The following is a 20,932-nucleotide window of genomic DNA, read 5'->3' on the forward strand; positions in this document are numbered from 1 at the left end:
AAACATTTAAATAGATTCTGATCATTGTCCCGTTAGGACAAATCTATTCAGGAGTGCAGCTGCATCCTACTTTCCCTTTAGTTGTTTTAGCAAGTGAGAAGTGACTGAGAGCTGCACAAGGGATAATTGCAAAAATAGTTGAGAACGAAACTTTTTAGGTTTTGATCTTCAGCTCCTCCAGCTCTTCAGTGGAAATGACATTTTTGGCCTACAGACCTTAATATAGAACCCTTAATGGTTTATCACATAATTGGTGATTATCAGAAAGGAGAATACAGGAGTGATGAGTTGAAGTAAGCTTTACAGATAAACACCAACGAAAGCTGTCAGTCTTCACACCGAATTTCTTGCTTTTCTGCTTCTTGATCATGTTTTTCAGCAGAGAGAAGGAACTGTGACCAAATGTATGTTCTCATGTGAGAGTTTGCGTCGCAAAGTTATGGCCTAAAAAATATTTTACGTTCAACCAGAGCAGATTGCTTATGGCAACTCCTGCATAATGAAGGAACACAATGAAGAACTGCAGCGCATATCGCTCTTCAGGTCTGTTCTATTTTCATAGTTGGGGTTTTTTTTAAGTAGTAAATTGCATAGTATAATTACAAGTTCATTTGCATTCATATTACAAGCTGTGAGCTAGTAGTCTTTTATATTTAAGAAGTATTATTAGCAAGTGTGACTTGCATCCATACATTTCCAAAATGAATGGGAATGAAGTTTTATACTACTCAAAGTTCCCTCTCTTACATAATTAGCTGCCAGCACCTCTCCTGTAAACTCCAGGACCCCAGTGAGGCCAGCAACACAATAAATGCAACTTCCTTTTATTGTGCACTGGTCAAAGGGTAAAAGCAGCTCAATTATTGTTTAAAAAAAAATAAAATTGCCTTTTAGGAACTAAGGAGCACCAATATTTTATTGGACCTAATAGGTATAGACAAGCATGTCTCCTCAAGGATGCTGTGTACTATTTCCTAATGAAAAAAATTACTTTATTTCTCCTTTAGTTCTTTGTCTTCCTAGATTGTGAAATTCTCACCAATAGGAAATTTTGCTGCAATGAGGTTGACTACTTACTTCTTTTAATTCACATTAGAATAAGTAGGTTCAATTGGGAATCTGACCTTTCGTTTCTGTAATAAATTGAAATGAAGAAAACAGGTCTATAGCGAAAAGCTCCATTGCATCAACCGCTTCTATAAATGCGGCTTAAATTTTGAATTTTTTTATGTTGTAAAGGTTATTACATGACGTTATCTTTTACGCTTACTACCTAATGTGCTGCAGAAAGAATAATCGAGGGAGATTAAACTGATAATATTTGAGAATGGTACCAGATCTGTGCGTGTACTTCCAATCAATCTGTTCCCTCAGCCTTTCCCTCTGCTCCCTGCCCTGTTAAGTGTGTTGCCACATTGGCTCAGCTCTCCCGCCTGTCAGGTGGAGGTAAAATAACCTGTGGACATCTTTCTACCTTGTGAGCATCCTGGAGATCCCTGCCTGCCTGTGTCATCCCTGGGAGCGCACATCAGCAGCTGGGTGTCCTATGGAACATCTCGCTCGGAATTCCCGAGCAGATCCAACCCTCCCTAATGGTCTGAGCCCTTTTCTCTGTCAGCCCAGGGAGACGTGGCCGCTCAGCCCCAGGGGGTGAATCAGATCCATCTAGGGGCTGCAAAAAGCTTTTCTTTTAGTCATTTCCCTCGGTTAGGGAGAGCAGCGCCGCTTTTATGCATTGATTGGAGATAATACCGGTGAAATGGCAATAACCTGGCAAATGTACTTCTCTCTGTATGTAAATCCTTTCGGGAAGTGCACGACAGCGTCTGTTTTCTATGGGTCTCCGTTTGTAAAGAAGCTGTTATCACAGAATAAGTTTAATGGGTCGTGAATTTGGTGTTGAAAGGAGAGTCTCTCCATGACTTCTGATCCGCCTGCAACAGACCTATTGGCTCGGCAGCGAGTGCATTACGCTAAATATGCTTCCTCCATTGACTCCGAAGGTAACAGCCCTAAATGCCTCATTAATTTTTCATGGGTGACTGCGAGAAGCCATGAGAAAAGCAGCACACTGGTGGCGGCAGGGCCCCCGGCCCGGCCCCAGCCCCAGCCCCAGCCCCAGCCCCAACCCCGCGGCCGTGCGGGGGGAGCCGCGATGGTGGGGCCGTGCCGGGCTCTGCGGTGACTGCCCCACTGACCGCCCCACTGACCGCCCTGCTGACTGTCCTGCTGCCCCACTGACTGCCCCACTGACCGCTCCACTGACCGCCCTGCTGCCCCACTGACCGTCCCGACTGCCCCACTGACCGCCCCACTGACCGCCGTTACTGACTGCCCCACTGACCGCCCCACTGACCGCCCTGACTGCCCCACTGACCGCCGTTACTGACTGCCCCACTGACCGCCCTGCTGACTGTCCCACTGACTGCCCCACTGACCGCCCTGACTGCCCCACTGACCGCCCCATTGACCGCCCTGCTGCCCCACTGACCGCCCTGACCGCCCCACTGACCGCCCCACTGACCGCCCCACTGACCGCCCTGACTGCCCCACTGACCGCCCTGACTGCCCCACTGACCGCCCCATTGACCGCCCTGCTGCCCCACTGACCGCCCTGACTGCCCCACTGACCGCCCTGACTGCCCCACTGACTGCCCCATTGACCGCCCTGACTGCCCCACTGACTGCCCCACTGACCGCCCTGACTGCCCCACTGACTGCCCCATTGACCGCCCTGACTGCCCCACTGACTGCCCCATTGACCGCCCTGACTGCCCCACTGACTGCCCCACTGACCGCCCCACTGACCGCCCTGACCGCCCTGCTGTCCCACTGACCGCTCTGCTGCCCCACTGACCGCCCTGACTGCCCCACTGACCGCTCTGCTGCCCCACTGACCGCCCTGCTGCCCCACTGACCGCCCCACTGACTGCCCCACTGACCGCCCCACTGACTGCCCCACTGACCGCCCTGCTGCCCCACTGACTGCCCTACTGACCGCCCTGCTGCCCCACTGACCGCCCTGCTGCCCCACTGACTGCCCCACTGACCGCCCTGCTGCCCCACTGACCGCCCTGCTGCCCCACTGACTGCCCCACTGACCGCCCTGCTGCCCCACTGACCGCCCCACTGACCGCCCTCCCTGCGCTCCGGGCAGCCCCGGTACCGATTCCAGCCCCGGCTGTGAGTGATCGCGGTGCTGCGGGCGGGGCAGGGGCTCTGCAGCCGCTCGGCTCGGCTCGGCCCGGCTCGGCTCGGCTCGGCTCGGCTCGGCTCGGCTCGGCTCGGCTCGGCTCGGCTCGGCTCGGCTCGGCTCGGCCCGGCTCGGCCCGGCTCGGCTCGGCTCGTCCCGGCCCGGCTCGGCTCGGCTCGGCCCGGCCCGGCTCGGCTCGGCTCGGCTCGGCTCGGCCCGGCTCGGCTCGCACACCGGCGCTGCCCCGCAGGCGAGGACAGGCTCAGGACGAGCCGACAGCCGAGCCGCCCCCGCCCCGAGCGGGGACAGCCCCGCCAGCCCCCTCCTCGCCCGGCCCCCTCTCCCTGCCCAGCCGCACAGCGCTGAGACCCCCAGCCCTGGGAGAGGAGGAGGAGGAGGAGGAGGAGGAGGAGACCGACCCCTCATCAGCGGCGTTCCTCCAGCGCACACCTCCCTTTTCCCCTCCCTCTGGCCTCAGCGCCGCGCTGGCGGGGCCGGAGAGGGCAGGCGGCGCGGGAAGGCGGCTCGCCCAGCATGGACGGGCCATGTGTATCCTAAGGAATAACAGCAGCTGCTGCGCCCACGATGGGGAGCAGAGGAATGCCAGGAGGAGAGGGCTCGCTGGGGCAGGTGAGAGAGCCGGTCCCTGCTCCCCTGCGGCCGGTCCCGAGGGCGGCGCGGCGGCAGCTGCGGGGTTTGGGGACCCAGCGGGGTGCGCCGCTCCTCCTGAGAGCGGGGACCCCTTCCCCGCATGGAAGGGCAGCTTTTCTCCGAAGGAAGTTTATTTTTTGCCCGTCCTTCTCCCCCCTCCCGCTCGCTGCCGTTCCCCCGAGGCGGGGAAAGGGCTGGGATCCCCTGCGAGTCGCGGGAAGTTGCGGGCTGCGGGGGGAGCGCCGTGCCGGGCTGCCCCACACCCGGCCGGGCTCTGGGGCACAGGGCTGGGGGCGCTTTCGCCATCCCCCGCAGCGGGGCGAGTAGAATAAAACCGGAGAGGGAACCGCGGACGCGATGTGGCTGCGGGATTCCCCCCGGCCGCTCCCACCGTGCCGGAGCTCCCTGGGATGCGCCGCTCTCCGGAGCCTCGGCCGCTGCCGCCCCGCAGCTGGAAGCGCCGATCGGTCGCAGTAGTGCCCGCTTCCCGCGGGAAGCGCCCCCCGCTGCCGGGCCGGGAGCCGGCGGACGGCTGGGAGCCGGCTGAGGGCAGGGAGCCGGCTGAGGGACCGGGAGCCGGCTGAGGGCTGGGAGCCGGCTGAGGGCTGGGAGCCGGCTGAGGGCTGGGAGCAGACTGAGGGCTGGGAGCAGGCTGAGGGCTGGGAGCCGGCGGAGGGCTGGGAGCCGGCTGAGGGACCGGGAGCCGGCTGAGGGACCGGGAGCCGGCTGAGGGCTGGGAGCAGACTGAGGGCTGGGAGCCGGCTGAGGGCTGGGAGCCGGCGGAGGGCTGGGAGCCGGCGGAGGGCTGGGAGCCGGCGGAGGGCTGGGAGCAGGCGGAGGGTCTGGGAACAGGCTGAGGGCTCGGATGCGGCTGAGGGCTGGGAGCAGGCTGAGGGCCGGGAGCCGGCTGGGGGCCGGGAGCCGGCTGAGGGCTGGGAGCCGGCTGAGGGCTGGGAGCCGGCTGAGGGGCCGGGAGCCGGCTGAGGGCTGGGAGCCGGCTGAGGGCTGGGAGCAGGCTGAGGGCTGGGAGCAGACTGAGGGCTGGGAACAGACTGAGGGCTGGGAACAGACTGAGGGCTGGGAACAGACTGAGGGCTGGGAGCAGGCTGAGGGACCGGGAGCCGGCTGAGGGCCGGGAGCCGGCTGAGGGCTGGGATGCGGCTCGGCTGCGCCGGCGCTGCCCTGCCCGGGAAGGTGCGGCAGGGCCGGGGGACGCCGCGCCGAGGAGCGGCGGGGAAATGGCGGCGGGAGCGGGGCGGAGGGGCCGCTGGAGGCGCGGGGAGCGGGGCGAGCTCGCCCTCCGCAGCCGGGGACCCTCCGGGGGCCGCCCGCTGCCCCCGGCCGCTGTCCCCGGCGCTGCCCCCGGCCGCAGTCCCCGGCCGCTGCCCCCGGCCGCTGTCCCCGGCGCTGCCCCCGGCGCTGCCCCCGGCGCTGCTCCGCGGTGCGCGGTGCAGGGCAGCGGGCGCAGTGCCCGCTCGCCTTCGGGGCGCTGCGGGTTCGTGCGGCTGTCCCTTACAGCCCCCGCTTTAGGGGAAAAGCCGGCAAACCCCCACCGCCATCTGAGCGCTTTGGAGTGTTTTCTCCTCGGGGTCGCGCACGGCCGAGTCCCGGGAGCGGGCGGGAAGGAAAGTTCCGAGCGCTGCGGTGGCAGGAGGTGCTGCCAGCGGTGACAGCACACAGGGCAGGACTGACACGGGACTGTGAACTCCCCAGAGCCACCCTTTCTCTGGGTGTTTTCTGGAGTGTTTAACACGCTGGGGTTCATGACCGGAACATCTGAAATGCATAGTGAAGCGGGATACTGGGGCCGGTCATCACAGTAAAGAACAGTAGGTAACAAAGCTGGTTCCTGGGCTGGAGAGTCCTGGAGCTTGCAGACGAATGGGAAGTTTTTAATTTCCCGACGAACTTCTCTTTCATTGTACGTTTCAAACCGGTTAAGTCAATTCCCAGGTCCTTCCCCGAAGTAGTTTTAAAAGCAAAGTCCTTGGAACTCTTTGCCATTCGTCTAAATTCTGAGTGCATGTCTGAAGCATTTAATCATGTTTATTGTTTTCAGCCACTCAAACGGAATAAAAATTACTTATCGTTGACGAAGCTTATCTCGCAAGCTGTTTCACAGTATGTTTCCATTGCAAGACACAGCGCTGTGTTAAACTACCGATGACTGTATTGTTTATTGTTCTTTCTTCATTCCCCACCCTCACCCCCCGTAACACCAGTATCAATCTGTTCCTTACTGCTACACTCAAAAATAATGGAGGAGCAAGTTTTCTCCAGTTTGGTGTTTTCGCTCATAGCTGAGATTTATGTCTTTTCTATTTGCTCTCGAGCTGGTTTTCATTCAGTGTGCTAAAGGCAGTTAGTTGATGTATTAAAAAAGGAATCAAGGCATAAAGCTAAAAGGGACTTTCAAACTCCTGAGCTGAAACTGTGCATGGAGTTAGTGCTGGATCCACAGCGTTATTTATTTGTTTATCCACATACATACATAACACCTTCCTGAAGCTTCGTCATTACCATTTTCTGTCATTACACAGCTATAATGCACTGTTCACACTGGTCTAGAAACGCAGATTTATTGTTTGGAGTGTTTTGATCTTGGACTGTACCTCATAGATGATTTTGCAGCACTTTAACAGTATCTCCATGCAGTGATGGAGGACACCATCATGGTTTTTTGTGGGATTACCTTTGGGACCTTAGTGACTGCACACATCAGTGGTTTCATCTTAGGAGGATTGAAATTGATTTTCTTCTTTTTTTTCTTCTTTTTTTTTTTTTTAATCTCAGCCAGTGAAAGACCCTGTGTATGTCCTTTGACCCCATGGCCTCACATGATGAAGTGAAACCAATAGTGGAGGATGTAGACTTGAAGTAGCTGCTACTAAAAAGTAGAGGTATCAGAATGAACCCCTTGTCCAGATGATCAGCCTGTGTGATTCTTTGGGCAAGGCACAGTGTTTAAAATTTGCAAAATTTGTAAAACTGCTGCGTATATGGATCAAAATAAATTTGAAACATGAGCGTTATGATACTTTTTTTGTACTTTCGATGGGTCTTTGCTCTAGCAAAAGAAGATTGACCGTTCCCTTTCATCCATAACAGGCCTTTGTCTCTTAAGTAGTTTATATTTCAAATTTTTTCAAGGTATTTGTGCTGAATATAGCAACAGCCAAGCTCAGCAACTAAATATCAGTGAGGTGGGAGGACCTCTATTTTTACAACCCTGTTTGAATTTTAAAGTGACGGCAAATACTAGCAAAGAGGAACACGATTTTCTAGATGTTATAGTTCAAATTAACTTTCCCAGTCAATATTTAGTCAAGGTCTTGCTGGTGAAAGTTAACTGTCCAAGTCAATGTTTAGTCAAGGTAATGACTTGGTTTTTATAAACACTACCCAAGCCTTCTTGCAGAATTAATCAGAGTTGCTGGATCACAATACGTTTGCTCAGCCAATTACTTAGGAATAAAGCGACGTTATTACTCGGTCTCTCCTATGTCCTGTTCTGTTTGGTGTTATTTCTCAGCAGTGCTTGCCTTCAGCCCTTTTGTGGCTTCATTCTTACAGCACCAGCTCTGTCTTTAAGGGATTTATTTGCCTGGTGGTTTTGGGAGATAAAGGGAATGCTGTTTTTATGGGTAGGAAGATGAGGTGTGGAGGTGCCAGGTGCTGGCTCCCAGAGGGAAGTGCCACGTGTAGTGCAAAAGCATTTCTTTAAAAAGCATTTCTTTACTTCCAAGGAAGTCTTCAGGAGCCTGTGCTGAGCAGCTCCTTGTGCAGTGCTCAGGAAGAGATGAGCACTTGGGATAATGCGATCATTAACAATGTCTGAAAACCATTTTGGTGTCTGGTGATGAAATTGAGAATTGTTGGCATTGGTGCTTTCAGTGAAAGATGGAAACATGTTGTGATCTGGGAAAGAACTGGAAATCTTTATTGTGATTCTTCATTTCTTGGCATCCCTTTTAATGGGATCTTCATTCTTCCAGGATGGCACTTCAGTCTCTTAAACTGACACTAAAATCACAGTCTGGACTTCCATTGTACCAGTGGGTTTTTCTTTCTTTCTTTTTTTATTTTTTTTTAATTGTACCACTTGCAAATGCATTCCCTGCAATTACATGGGTATTAGAGTAGATATTCATTAGGATTTTACTAATCTGAACCTCAAGTGCTGTTCTGCAAATTTGCCAGCCTTTGTAAGGCAGTGCTTGACTTCATCAGCTGTACTGTTTTATTATGAGTATTTTGATACAGTAGAATGAAAAGCATATATTCTAAACCAAGTAATTAATCAGATTGAAACATTTTCATTTTCATACTTTGATTGGTCACAAAGAGAGCCTGCAGCTCTGTATTTTTCCCTTAACACTAGTTTTTGCCCAGTCTAACTGCAGCCAAATGACATTTCATGGTGATGGTTTAAGAATTTCATCTATGAGTCGATCTTCCATTTCTGTTTCAAGGTAGCAGAACTGTCACAACTTAGAGAAGGTGAGTAAACCCAACACTGTGAGCTCCAGGAATGGCACCTGCATCTGTGTGTTCAATCCTACACCACTGTCAAACACATTTTGAAGTGTTCCAGGTGTCAGCAGTGTTTTGAATTCTTAACTTTGCTTATTGAAGTGGTTCAGCCACGCGCACAAACCCTCCGTCAGAAGCCACCAGTGAGGTCTGTGATGGATCTCTCTCAAGGCGGTGCCATGCTGAAGAACCAGGGCAGAGCAAGACCTGTCAGCTTTTCGTCTCTTCATCAATATATTGCTTTTTGTGGAGTGAGAGGGAAGCCCGTTCCCTGGGATGACCTGTGTGCTGTGTCCCCAGCTGTGGGGCAGCAGCTGCCCGAGCTGCACGTCCCGACCGGCTCCATCCACGGCGGAGCAGCAGCGTTGCTGAAGGGCTGCTTGTCACATCCTGCTCTGCCTCAGTCCTCCGCTTGGATATGTGAAGCTGTTGACATGAACTTACGGCCCTTGGAGGCGTGAAGATTTCCTTCAGTTAACTTACGGAATCAGGGAGGGTCGTGGCTGTGGGGGAGCTTTTGAAAATGCAATGTTTTTGAGCAGAAGCCTGCTAGGGGAGCAGGCTCCAGGCACTTTGCAGCCTGTGATCCTTTGCGCTTTCTACAGAGAGTCATTCCATTGCTCTTTGTTTAATGAGGATGCAGAGGTTATTTTTCTTAAGGATATTTTATCTTGTACATTTATTTTGTATCTTAAGATGTATATCTTAAGGATAAGAATATTTTCTTAGGTTTTAGATATACAGAAGAAATTCCTCCCTGAAGAGAAGCTGTGGGTGTCCCATCCCTGGATATGTCCAAGGCCAGGTTGGACAGGGCTTGGAGCAACCTGGGGTAGTGGAAGGTGTCCCTGTCCATGGCAGGGGGTAAAACTGGATGAGTTTTATGGTCCCTCTCAACTCAAACCATCCTGTGATTTTATGATATGTACAACATTAAAAAATAGGGCAGTTGCTGTTCTTTTCTGTATTGAATTTTGCATTTCTGTGGGTGTCTATCTATCGATCTATCTATCTATCGATCTATCTATCTATCTAAAGATTCATTAGCTGCCCTTTTTAGTACCTAAAGATTTCTCAGGTCTCCAGGTATTGCCAAGCAGTTACACCGAGAGATTCCCCGCCTCCTTCCACCCCCAAATAATGATTGCTCTTGTGGGTAGAGGAGCATCAGTTTCTTGAGAGTCTTTGCAATTCCCTGAGCCTGAAGGCAAATGAATAGAAATTTAGTGGACCACCTAGTTCTTCACTCAAAATTCTCCAAAGAGGAGTCTGACCTAATTTATATTGTATCGAATCAAATAATCTTATCACGCGTGTGTGCTTGCTGTTTTGTTTTCTTCTAGCAGGCGTACTGCTGTCTTGCAGAAACTTCACATTTAGATGTTAGGCAATGTCCCTGTGGTTTTGGGAGGTGCTTTTCCTTACTGGAAAATTACGTTTAGAAGACGCTTGTGAAGAAGAAAAACGATCAAGACAGAATACTAAGGCTGCTAGAATTATTCACACCTGAATGTGAATGTACTGTTGTTTAATACTGAGGATAATCAAGAGTCCTCTAATACAAAGTCTCCTTATTATTACTAAAGATGGAGCTGGAACCTCCCCAAAATGCTTTTTGTAGCAAAATGCAGTATAAATATCTCTGTGGTAGGAATTCTGGTGGGGTTTGATGGTGGTGGTTGTAGGGTTGCTGAGGGTGTCTGCACGTGTTGAAGCTCACTGGGAGCTCATCATCATCAGGCACTGCACTTGTGGCCTCTCAAAGCAATTCCAGATGTGCAAACCCTTTTTCTGGTGTTATTCTGTAGAGAGTAGCACCCATCAGTGTGTCTGTCCCAAGATATACTCCAAACCTTATCAGTCTATCTATCTGTGTTCGTGTTTTGGGAAAGAACTGGCTAAACCTGCACAGGTTTATTCTTGGGAAGCTTAGGAAAGTTATGAGTCTGCACAATTTCAAGATCATAGCAACAGTTAACTGAGAACAGTTCTTTGCTCTTGAATTTCTTGGAGAACTCGGATTCCTGGGAATCCAGTTGACGCAATACCCATTTCATAGTTTCCTTTTACATAAATGTCTTCTACCCTACTGACAGAGCAGTTACTTAGAGAGCAGCAGACTTCAGTATTGTTCGTTTCATAGCCTAAAGGATTATAATTTTTTTTTCAATAATTGAAGTAACTGAGGGGAAAATTGTGAGTGGTCTTTTTTTTTTTACACAGTTTTAAAAAAAGCTGAATTTCTGCTCTTGGTTTACTTGAGATGCAGCTCAATAAACGATGCTAGAACAGCAAAGAAAAAGAGCACTTCAACTTGTTTAACCTTTCCAGGACCTGTCAGTCTGTGCCTGAGACCGGCCAGAACACTTCTATTGGCATGTGCTTTTTGCCAGATTAACATGGATTAGGTCACTTGAATTCTCCCCTCATTGAGTTTATACCTTTCCTTTAATCCTCTCTCATAGTATCTGTCAGGATTGATGGGGGCAAAGAAAAACTTTTCCTGTATTTGGGATATTTCGAACAAATAGTTAGCATGAAGGATTTGGTTTGCCTTTTTGGATTGCCTTGTGTAGCCTTTACAAACCAAATACTTCTTGACCTCTCATGTTTCGCTCGTGGCTGTGGGTGGGGTAGGAGACTCTGATTTCTTGATCTTGAGGTTGGTGAGGATGGGCACTCTGATAACTTGGTGCTGCAGAGGATTCCAGCCTTAGGAATTTCCAAGTAGCTACATAGTGAAGCCAAGCATAAAAGTAATTAGGAAAAAAAAGCAAAATACTTCTAAATCTTAATGTAGCACAGCTGATATTCAGGAAATTGTACTGCTCTTCAGTTCATCAACAGTCAGTGCAGCAAATATTTTATTAATATTTCAAGTTTCTCTTTCGTTCCTTTATGTAAAAAAAATGCACACTTAATTTAGTTTTATTGTTACTGCCTCTTGTGTCAGTTTTCTTCTAGCTCTGAGGCTGATTAGCAAATTCAGACCTTTTAATGGCAAGATTAGATGACCTGTTAGATATTCATGTGTGAACTTCTAGCAGCTATTTCACAAATACCGAGGGTCTTCCCAGCAGGTGGATTTCCCCCCTGCTTTTTAAACATAATAAAGGATTTTAATTTAATTTAATCCTCATTCCAGGATTTTAATTTCTGTGAATGTGCATACATTTGAAAATGTGTTTGATGTGCCACAGTAACACCGACAGTGTCACTTGGAAATGTTGTGGCTTTAAAACACCTGGTAGTTGTTTTGCAATAAAGACTCCCCTTTTTAATTGCACTGTAATTAATACAAAACAAATCAACAGGAAGTGCTACTTCACACAGCGTGTTGACAGTTAGCTCAGGTTTAAAAACAGTAAAAAAAAAATAAATCAGTGAGTTTAATAAAAATTATTTTATGAATGGAGCTTTTCTTTGTGGCTGCTGAAGTAATCCAATCTCACATTATGGCTTCAGGACAGTTTTCCACCCACCATCCCTGTGTGATAGTTTTTATATATTCTGACCCATTTTTCTTCTTTCTGAAAACAAGAGAAATAAAATGTTTGAGAAGTCCTAAAGAGGATAACAAATTGAATTGACCACTTACTGTTCCTGGCACTCAAATTTTATGGTGCTCCCCTCCCTAGTGATGGAGTGAGCTATTCACCAGCTCCGCATGAGAGTTGCAGCTGATGAAATTTGGTAAAGTTCTTTCAAATCAGAGCCACTGCACTGATTTACATCCCATGAGGGCTTGTCCCCTGTTGCTATGTTACATTTGTAGCAAATGCTAATTGAATTTGGTGCATACAGCTCCTCAGAGAAAAGTGAGAATTGTTAGTGAGTGAATCCCACTGTGCCGGGCTTCGGTTTCTGGCTTCTAGTGCAGGATGCTCCCGGAGAAAACATGAAATCTTCTTTATGCTGTCATACAACAGCAGAAAAAGAACTCTGCCACAGCCTCAAAACAGGTCTGAGACTTCAGCACTGCTGAGTTTGGGCTTGCAAAAGAGCAGTGAGTGATTTTCATAAGGGAGCTGTGTTGCAGATCTTTATTTTCTTCATGGCAGGAGTGTTGGTGCAACAAACTACTGCTGTATGTGGTTGTCCCTTTTGAATGTAGAGTTTCTCCTGTTTCGTTCTTGCATAATTTGTTCTGTTGGAGTTTTGGATGAGATGGCAGAGGGAGGTCTGGTCTCTCCAAGGGATGTTTGTGTTCCTCACCAGTCCCTGGAGAACCGGCTGAGTTTGTTAACTTAGACACGATGCCCAGTCCTGACAGCTGAAATTCAGGTGAGAAGAATCCTGTTCTCAATCCCTGGACTCCTGCTGCTTTTTTTTTTCCAGGGAGCAGAAATCCCGGGGAGCAGATCATGCGCATCAAGCTTCAAAATATTGCTCAGGCTGTGTAGAGAAGTAACTCTGTTCTTTATTGCAAAGATCATCTCTAGTTCAAGGAACAGACTGCGAGTGACCCGTACACACTGTGGGTGGCTGATTCTGCTGATCAGTGGTTTTAGATGGAGCTTTTGGGTGGAGATGGGAAGAAGGACCAAGAAGGGAAATTGTCCAGGTAGAGTCATTTTTCTTGTGGATCTGAGAACACAGGAATAAATTTTCCTGATGAATGAAGAGTTGATTTTCTTCTTTGTGGCTGAAGGTGTGTACGTAATTTGCGGTGTAGCCAATGAGTAAAGCAGGTATGACACCAGTTTTAATGTCTGTGTTGTGTTACCTCTTAAGACGTTTTTTCATTCTGCTGGACTAGGATTATCTTGGGCTGCTTCACAGTGATTATTTATTAATTAGTTTATTAAGGAGACTTGTTTTGAGGTTGAATAATAGTGAATATATCTTATTTTCATAGGTGCACATATATTTTCATGAGAAAGACTGACACTGGATTTTTACGAGACAGTCTAGGATTTGGTTTATTACAAGAGGCAGGCATCCAGAAACCACCAGGAATTGTGCTGGTTTAGTGTGTGTCTGGTTTCTTCTCCAAAAAACCATTCTGGAGATCAGTGTAGGTTCACTGTTGTGTATTCCAGCAACACTGGAAAAAAACCAAAAGAACTGAAGCAAGGACGTCTGGAGGATTCCTTCCCACTGGGGCGTGAACATCGCGGCTCTTAGGTGAACATTTTCAACTTGAGGCAAAGTTACAATCAGCAGGAATAGAAGTAGTTCATGATAGCTCTGTAGTTTCAGCATTAATACAGCATGAAAAAGTTCAGCCTAGATAGAGTTGCAGGAGATTGTTGAAGTGGTTTGGTCACTGCTGGCAAACTTCTGTTGGGCTGCATCTTTATCATTCCAGGATCGCTGCGTGAGATAAAACGCAGACATGACAACATCTTGTGTATTAATCTTGCTGAGTCCTAATTGTTCCAGCAATTGCTTCCTGTAAGAAGTTGGCCGCACTGGGTGCCTTGGGGAGAGCAGAGTGCTAAATAGAATGAATTGTGTATTCAGATGTACTTCAGCTTGTACTTTCCTTGCAAAAATAGGAGAAAATCTTGTCTGCCTGTCTTGAAAGTAAAGGGGATAATGTCTGGAGGAACAGTTCCAATGCTTGACAATTAATAATAGCACTTGGAAAAGAAGCTTTTAGCAGAAGGAGAGCACGTAGGTTACAGAGTAGTACAGAGAACAATGTAATTTTTGTGCTAATATGTTGAGATCAAATAACTCATTAATAGGAGAATAATTTATAAGGATGATGCAAGCAGGAGAGTAAAGTTCTTCTAAATATTAATCTACTGCATATATTATTTATTGTTGTAATAAAAGGTTGAGGAGTAGACAAGGGAGACCGAAATGCCTTGCAACTTCTAGTAGAGTTCACAAAGTGCTTTTTAAAAGGAAATTTCCTTTAAATGAAAAATGCTAGCTTAACCTTTTAGTGAGGTAGCGGTGATCACTTGTAAAGTTTCGAAATGCATCTCTGTGCAGTAATGTGCGAGGGAAACTTCTGAACCAAGGCTCTCTTCTGCAGGCTGAACAATCCCAAGTGTCCCAGAAGAGCTGCTCCATCCCTCTCATCACCCGGCTGCCTGTTCTGGGCTCACTCCTACGGCACCGCGTCCTTCCTGTGCTGTGTAACACACTTGGGAAGAGAAATCCTGAGTTTTGGCACCTGCGGAAGAGTGTCACAACCCTCCCACCTCAAATGTCACATGCCAAAGGTTGGCTTTTTGAAGCAGCCTGTTGCATTGCATGGTTACAGCTCTAGGAGCTATACAGTGTACCCAAAATTTCCGAAATACAGCTGAGGGAAGAGTCAGGGTGCAGAAAAGAAACAGCTGCTATTACAGGTGCAAGTGTTACTACCCACGGCCTCCCTTTTATCCGCTGAATAATTTTATATTTAACAGTAACTCGCGAAACATTCTAATGATGTGTTAATAAACTGGAGCGGGATACATTTTAATTGTTGTTTTTCTCGAAGGTTTTTTTATCTGCTGGCCTACTTCTTCAGGAGTGTGAGGAGATGATTAGGTTGTGTATTCTATTTCTGAACACTCTTTTTTGTAGCACAAAGCCTGGCGTGCTTCTGTCATTCAAAAACCTGACGTGACTCTGAACCCCCCCTGTGATAATTCTGACTGAGGACTGAGGCTTTTAAGGCACTAATGCCACCTGTAGAAGAATTCTTAGCATGTGACAGAAATGTGTCTTGCTTGTTTTGGAGAAGTGGAGTTCACACACGCTCACAGAGATTTGTAAAACAGCTCCTTGTGAATTTTTGCAGTGACTGGAAGTCAGACTGCGTGCAGTGGAGAATTCAGCCTTTTTTATATTTTGTGAAAGCTTTTTCATGTGTTTCTGGTTCTTGTGTGATGTTCTGGCACCTGTTGATGTTTAAAAGATCACTGCCGCTTTCCAGTGCGTAGTATTGGATAGAAAATGGATTTACTGATGTTTTTCCTGGAGTTAGTCAGAAATGCCGTTCCTGCCTTTAGATAATCTTCCTATATTATTGTTGATACGCATGTAGGAATGTGTTGTGCTTAATGTAAATAAAATGTTGCCTGCTTTTAGTTTTCAACTCTGGTAAACCAGATGTTTTTTGAGCTCCGGTTTAGTGCTTTGCACTGCTGTTGTGTGGCTTTAAATCTCACAGGAATTCTGTCCCCAGGGATCCACTTTTCTTCGTGCCCAAGTGAGCAGTAAAAAAGCTTTTGCCCTGCACAGAAACCTGTAAGTTCTGCACATGCTCCCGACTTCAATGTCTTCATCTCTATTGGACGTAGGTAGAAATTGCAGCATTACCTTCTGAAACGGCCATCGGGGCTTCCTAATGAGACACTTGGATTTTTTTCCTCCTTTGACAGAATTAAATGTTACCTATTAACCATAATGCTTCAATTGATGAAGTGTAAAACTAGTGAAATGGGTTACAGGGAAAGGAAGTGAAAATATTATGAACCATATGCCCTAATTTATGTCTTCTTAGAAAATTCATCTAATGAAATTAAGTATTTGGAATAATTCAGCGTATGATATTCACCAAGAAGTACAGCGGTAATGGTGGGATGATCTTGCTTTTAACGTAGTAAGGAAGATACAACTCCCTTTCTGGGGAGGAACATCAAATCCTGTTCTGTTGAGATCCACGTGCATCATCAAGACGGGGTTTTCTTTTCCTGTGGACCTGCACTGTTCTGTTTAATTGAGTAGCTGTGACAGCAGCTTCTGCTGTGTTCTTTGTGACTTCAAACAGAGGCAAATGAGATGCCAGCTCTTTGTGTGAGTTCTTAATCCCAGTTTCCTGGGCCCTCTCCTTTCCTCCTCTCTCATAACTGATTGTCTCCATCCACTCTTAAGCTCCCCCTCCCATGGAGCTGTTTTTACATCTTGACTCCCAGGCTGAACCTCCCAAGTCCTCCATTATTAAACAGCTCTCGCAAATTCTTCTCTTCTGCTTCTTGTGATACAAGACTTCGTGTCAGAGTCAATCCCTTTTTTCTCTGCTCTGACTCTTCTGTTTTATGCATTCAAACTCAGCAGCTTGCTGGGTGCCTTGATGGAAAGATGAACCTCTTGCTGTCACTTCCACTGTTCAGTGTAATTTCAGTTCAAAGCAGTAATTAAAGAAATAGTCCATTTTCCTGGATAATGTTTATAGGAATGTTGAATGCACATTATAGTTCCTTCTGGAGGCTGCAGGAGGGGTGATAGCACAGGGGGATTTTTGTATAAAGGAGTCATCCTAGATAAATGTCAAAATCTCTACTTTCAGTAGTTTTGGGCTTGGGATTTTTGGTTTGTGTTTTTTTTTTTTTATCCTGGTCTGTTTATTGGGTTTTTTTTTCTTTTTTTTGGGGGGGGCGGCCGGGATTTTTTTTTAACATTAGTAAGAAAACCAGATCTGTGATATGAAGACCAAATCCTTCTCCCAGTTTCAAAGCTCAGCAAACTTTTTAGATATGTGTTTGCAATGATTATTTAATGGGCTCAAAATGCAGTATTTCTGTACAGTCTAAATTTTGGAAGTGATTCAACCCATTCATCCCTCACATCCAGAAAATCACCCCAAAGCAGATACATTTGATGTGTAGAATTGTAGCCTGTACAGTTAAAAATCCGGCAAAGTTGCAAAGTGACTGAAGGGAGTGAGAACCTTATCCACAGGTTCCCTTCCTTACCCTGCCTTTGAGTAGAGAAAATTTAAATAAGGAACTTATTCAGCAATGTTACTGTTGACAGCTGCATCATAAATAAAGTGCCCAGAATTTTTGGTGAAATTTTAGACCTTTGTCTAAAATTGAGACAAATTGATACTAAATTAAGTGAAATTTGAGACCAAAGGTGTAAGAAGTTAACTGAAAGAGTGGATTTCATGTACTGTGGGACTGGTTGGTTTAATCAATATAAAATATTGATAAAAAGTATCTGATGACTCCTGTGAGGCAGAGCATGAGGGTCATTGACACCAAGAGTTCTCTTGACTCGTGCTGATGGGGGAGAGAAGAATTTAAACCACACCGGTGTTTAGCTTCTTACCTTTCTCAGGATAATCACGGTGCGTTTAATGGATGTACACGTTTGAAGCATTTTGTTCAGGTAAATGAGTTTGGGATGTGGTTTTGGAATTTAGGGGGAGGAAGATGTATAAATACAACCAATGTTACTCTTCGTGGGCCCTTCCCAGAGAATTCAAGGCATGCAAATTCTAAGTCAAGGAGTGGAAATGTCATCCTTCAAAGACACATGAAATGCAAGAACTGCGATAGAAGTGTTGTGCACTTTGAGGTGTCTGAGTTACAAAGAAAGCTTGTAGTTCATGGAATTATATCCATGAGTCTTTTCATATACTCAGGTTGTTCTTTATTTCCTATGGAGCGTTGCAGGATTCGTTTCCCTGGAGGTGACTGAAGTAAGGCAGGAAAAAAAAATCCTACCTGATCTTTAATAATCCTTCACACGCGTGGTAATACTCCAGAATTGTACTATCATTGGATAATTGGCACTTAAATCCTTTCATCTCTGTGCTCCCACCTTCAAAAAAAAAAAAAAAAAACAAAAAAAGGGTTATGGGGAGCCAGGGATTGCACACTTGAAATACCTTGGCCTTGCTGCTGGTTCAATCTCACCTGCTTACACTGATTTATTGTGATTTTTTTAAATTTTTTTTTTCCAGAAGGCAAGACTGAAAAATACATTTCCCCCCATTATAGTTAATAGATTCAGGAAGCAATTTGCAGATCAGGAAAACAATGGATCTGATCTAATAAAAGCACTGCCTAGGTAATTCATAAGGAAGATAAACTTGTATTGTTAAGCTTGCACATTTTACTCTTATTTGCAGGCCGTGTATTGCTCTCCTGTGCTTTCCACCATTAAGCAGTAACGTTATAGCATTAGTAAAAAAAAGCACTGCTGCTTTGACTGGCTTCCAGAACCGCGCACGGAATCAGATCGTGCATTTTACTGAATTATGAAGAGCTGTGTTATTTGTTTCTAACTGCTCACTTACTTATTGCTCTCAGGGCTCCCGCGTTACAATTTAATCACTTTCCCCGCGTCTCCGGAGCTCTCAGGGCAGCGCAGGGGACGAAGCTGAGTGACTGGCAGCTAAGTGTTTCCATCAGGCAGGATGCTGATTTATTTCTGCGAGGAGGAGTGTAAAGGAAATGAGAGTGGCTGGTTTTTTGTAAGCGATGCGCTGAATAGTCATCAGCGGAACAGTGGAGGTCACACGTAAAGACTGAAATCTTGAGAAAGGGAAAAAAAAAACCCACCAACCCACAGGAGTGTGTCTTGTCACCCTGACTGCACGCAGGTTTTGATGCTCAGCGTGTCCAGAAAAGGCAGCACAAAGGATGAGTCTTGGGATCCTTTCACTTAGAGGGTTTTCCTCACAAAAAAAGGGATATGAAGCATTCAAAGGCAGGAATTCTTTGTTGTCCAGTTACTGTACACCCCTGTGAAGATTTTAACTGTATTCAGGATTCTGACATTGCACAATGTTTAAACTGGACCCGAAGAATTGGAATAGGGCGTGTGGTGGAAATATCTGTGCAAATGCATCCCTTTTGGAGTTCAAAATAGAATTTAACTTGAGCAAAAGTAGGAGTAAAAACATTGGTGGAATATTATATCTGTGCTTTAAAAATACTCAGAAGCGTGCCTGAGATAGGAATAGATACATTAAAGTTTTCATTGCCTACTTTGAGGCAATAGAAAGAATGTAATTTTATGTCCTCCTTTAAGTGCTGGTTTTAATCTGAAAAAAAAAAATAAGTCTTTTTAGATAGTCAAAGCAATAAATACTCTGTAGCAAACCTGACAGTATTAGATGATGTTTACAAGAGATAGAAAAGTCAACTGAAGTTTTACGCTAATGGTGTGTCATTCCTTCTGTATTCCATCTGAACTCATTCGGATATAAAGTCCAGAGGAAGCCAGCAGATAGTTTTGAAGGAAATTAGGTCTTTCTAAGATTTTAAACCTCCAGAGCCCACTGAAAAATCTGTGCTCAACAATCGCTGCTTTTATAGCGAGGAAGATACCTTGGCTCTCAGGAGACGTCTTCAGTGAGCTATTCCCTAGAAAGCCCCCCGGAGCCTAGCCTACATTTTATCTTCCTTTTCTAACCTAAATCCTGAGGTCGTCGAACACTTTCATAAAGCGTATGCACTAAAATTTGATGAAAATGTGGCTACATAGAGAAAAGAACTACTTTAGGAGGAGCTTTTAGTGCTGACAATAGAGAAAGTTTTTACTGTCTCATGAAAAACTGAAATTCTTGACTGCAGGGGGAGAGAGGGGTGCCTCGCCTCTTGGTCAGAGGAGAAATCTCTGGGTTTGCTGCTAAATGCACTCAGGGGAAGTGAAGATATCTGCAATATAAAATAACAAAATCTAAAAGCAGCCCTTGCTATTGCAGAGACTGGATGGCAAAGGAGAGGCCCCACTTTTTGATTACACGGATTTCTGGGTGGTTTATGCATCCAGATGAATTGATACTTCTTTTGATGGTGTCCATTAAGACACAGATTTTGAGGCCTATTTTGTCTCTTTCGCAGGGGAAGTGTGTGATACGTTGATAGATGCATGATCATGATAGTTTTGGAAGATGAAGGAGAAGAGAAAATGTGCTGTGGGCAGGAAACAGCTACTTCAGCATTTCTTTTCTCTCCTGTCTTTTTTTTTCCCTGAGTTAACAGTACATTCAGCCTGAATGCAGATCTATTCTTAATGTGTGCAACTGCATTATTTAGCCCACCACTGCCAGCCAAATTGTTATCCGTGGAGATGGAATTGCTAAGTTGATTTAATGGAGCTTTGTTAATCTGGAATTTCATTTATATCTCGTCCTGGATGTGTCCACTGTCTTTTGGGGTGAATTTTTGGGCAGTTTTGGGGCAATTTGGAGAGATTCAAACCAGAATTTTTTGGTCAAACTCTTCACATATTTTCAAGCGATTTTGGGGTGATCTTTTGGGCAGTTTGGGGGCAATTTGGGGAGCTTTAAACGAGAATTTTTTTGGGGAAAGTCCTCACACATTTCCAAGCGATTTTGGGGTGAATTTTTCGGCAGTTTTGGGGCAATTTGGGGAGCTGCAAACCAGATTTTTTTTTTTGGAACTCCTCACAAATTTCCAAAATCTCTTCCTTGTGTTTAGGATGTGTGATTTTGGCCAACAGGCACAAATTTACACCGAGGGCGGCTCTTTAGCTCCTGGATACCTGCAAGAAGGCTGTCGAGGAGACTCTTCTCATCTTGTGAAAAGCACTTAAAACTTGCTATTAAGTCCTGTAGTGCCTCTGTTTGCAGCACATCGATCCTTTGGAAAGTGAAGCCCTGAAGGAGCAAATCTCTGTTGTGCTTTGTGGCTGTGAGTAATTACCGAGAAGCACAGCAAAGAAAACCCGAGTGGTTTATTCCTAACCTGCCTAAGTGGCTGCATTCCTGCCTCCTGCATGGTTGGAATGGGAACCACCAGTTGAAAACACAACCAGCTGCTGGCTGAAAAGACCTGCAGTGGTTATAAAAACCGAGAGAGAGAGAGAGATATCAAATAGTCCCCTGGAAGGATATGGGTAAGGATTACA

General features: G+C 46.5%; 2 protein-coding genes across 11 annotated transcripts in view; one reads left to right on the top strand and one right to left on the bottom strand.

Moving 5' to 3' along the window:
- The window catches only part of PRKAA2 (protein kinase AMP-activated catalytic subunit alpha 2), a 330,475-nt gene that overhangs the window by 75,856 nt on the left and 233,687 nt on the right, over window positions 1–20,932 (bottom strand). The gene's annotated exons all lie outside the window — the stretch shown is intronic.
- Window positions 1–20,932, top strand: part of DAB1 (DAB adaptor protein 1) — a 207,560-nt gene that overhangs the window by 64,533 nt on the left and 122,095 nt on the right. The window contains exon 1 of one of the 10 annotated variants that reach the window (XM_066325414.1): window positions 3,667–3,823. The exons of the other annotated variants lie outside the window; for them this stretch is intronic. The gene's annotated coding sequence lies outside the window, so the exon portion shown is untranslated. Of the gene's footprint in view, window positions 1–3,666; window positions 3,824–20,932 lie in introns of those variants that run through there. 10 annotated transcript variants of the gene reach the window in all.

The sequence above is a fragment of the Sylvia atricapilla genome, chromosome 9 (genome assembly GCF_009819655.1).
Source record: "Sylvia atricapilla isolate bSylAtr1 chromosome 9, bSylAtr1.pri, whole genome shotgun sequence".
Lineage (NCBI taxonomy): Eukaryota > Metazoa > Chordata > Aves > Passeriformes > Sylviidae > Sylvia > Sylvia atricapilla.